This window comes from Hipposideros armiger, unplaced genomic scaffold (assembly GCF_001890085.2).
Source record: "Hipposideros armiger isolate ML-2016 unplaced genomic scaffold, ASM189008v1 scaffold_970, whole genome shotgun sequence".
NCBI classification, from domain to species: Eukaryota; Metazoa; Chordata; class Mammalia; order Chiroptera; family Hipposideridae; genus Hipposideros; species Hipposideros armiger.
Genome location: NW_017732320.1, coordinates 628,484 through 630,266, shown reverse-complemented (window position 1 = coordinate 630,266; position 1,783 = coordinate 628,484). Strand labels below are relative to the sequence as shown.

At 58.5% G+C, this 1,783-nt stretch overlaps 1 protein-coding gene across 1 annotated transcript in view; it reads left to right on the top strand.

Annotated features, from left to right (window-relative positions):
- SHOX (SHOX homeobox) overlaps positions 1-1,783 on the top strand; it is a 15,869-nt gene that overhangs the window by 7,900 nt on the left and 6,186 nt on the right. The gene's annotated exons all lie outside the window — the stretch shown is intronic.

Below are 1,783 nucleotides of genomic sequence, written 5' to 3'. Positions count from 1 at the left end.
CGAGCCGGCCGGCCCCGCGCGCGGAGCGGAGAGCGGGGGGCGCTCGGGACTCCCGGGCCAGCTCTGGACACGCCGTCCGCGCGTCCTCGGGCCCCGGGCGCAGCTCCGTCCTCCGCCACCCTGTGCATGCGGCCTGCCACCCGCCCTGCGCCCGCGACCCGACCCGGGGCCGGCCTCCCACGATCGTGTTCACCGCCGTGAACTGGCTTCCGCCCGAGGAACTGCACGAACACCCGTGTGGATTTCAGCGTGGCCGGCGGGGCCCCCCCCGGGGGCAGGGGCCCTGCGCGTCGTCGCCCGTCCCCGCCCCCAAAGGCAGCAATAACCGCACCTGAGCCGAGGTGGGGGTGAGGGGGGACCTGAACTCCGCAAGTCGTGACCCTTCTGCGGGGGACCTGACTCGTGGGCATGGTCCTCACGGCCACGTTGGGCCCCAAAGCACCGAGGTTAGGGCTCCTTGGGCCGCAGAACAGGCTGACTTTATAACTTTTCCAGTCTTGGATTCCCCCCCCCTACACCCCCGAACGGACATGGTTTTGGTTGGTTTGTTTTTTGGCTGTTTTACCGAATTCAGACGCCAGTCACGCGCACGGGCACCCAGGGGCGCGTGGGTGTCGGGCGCACAGCGGAGGCAGCATAAACTTTCGTGAAACGCAGTCAAGTGCAATACTGTACATAGGATAGATTTTAAAAAAGAACAGCCGGGCGCTCTTGACCTGTCGGCCTTGGACTTTTGGGGGGGGGTCGCCCCCTCCCACATGCCGAGGGTCTGCCCGGCTGGGGCCCGCTGCCCACGGGCGGCGGGCAGGGTGCTGTGGGTATGATGCAAGCGAGGTGCGTGGCCTGGGCCGGGGTGCCAGGATGTGACGCCGGTGGCTGAGCTGTTTCTGGGACGGGAAGGGCCAGGCGAGTCCTCCGGGCAGTGAGTCTTAAGATCATGTTTTATAGACGGACGTGGGCAGTTCCAGCTTTTCTTTCTTTTCTTCCTTTTTTTTGTTGTGTTTGTGTTTTTTTTTCTCGTCTCCTTCGGTTCTTGGCATGGGTTCTTGGCTGGCATGGGAAGGCAAAGTCAATCGACATGACGTCACCCAACGGGCAGGGGCCCCAGCTATGCCCCTGAGTTTGGGGTGACGAGCTTTGCCTGGGCCCTGAGGGTTTGGGGGGAGCGTTGCCGTGCTGGGCATGTCCACCTGGGGGGCAGCCTGTGCGTTTGCTCCTCAGTCACCCCGGCCTGTCCAGTGGAAGTGAGCGTGTCCCCTGTCCTTGTGCCAGCCGCTAACCTGCCATCCGGGGTGCGTTCACTGAAGCTCAGTGGGTCACCCTCTTTCCAAAGGAGGTTTCCGTCTTTCTGTAACATGTTTCGCATCGGCCGTGTTCTCCCCTTACCCCCGGTGTCGGTACATTTCTCAAAGGGGGAAAAAAAAATTTCCTTCTGTGAAAGGGAACTCTTTCTACCTTTTCTGGGAGCTGAAACATAGATGTATTTGGACGTGTCTCATTTGTATCATGTGAAACTTTATACAAATCAAAAGGCTCCTTCAGCTTTTCTTTTTTTTTGGAGGGGGTGTGTGTGTGTGGGGGGAGGTTGAAATTTTAGTAAAGCTCTAAAGTGACAGAGACATGAAGAAAGCAGGGTTCGTGCGCTTAAATCACTTGCAACTTTTTTTGTGTCAGACGTTAATGGCTTTAGAGGGTTGCCTCGTACGTGCAGTTTTGCTTTTAAACAGCTGTGAATAAAAAAAAAAAGGTCCACTATGTAAGCTGGAATTCTCCTTTAATGCAA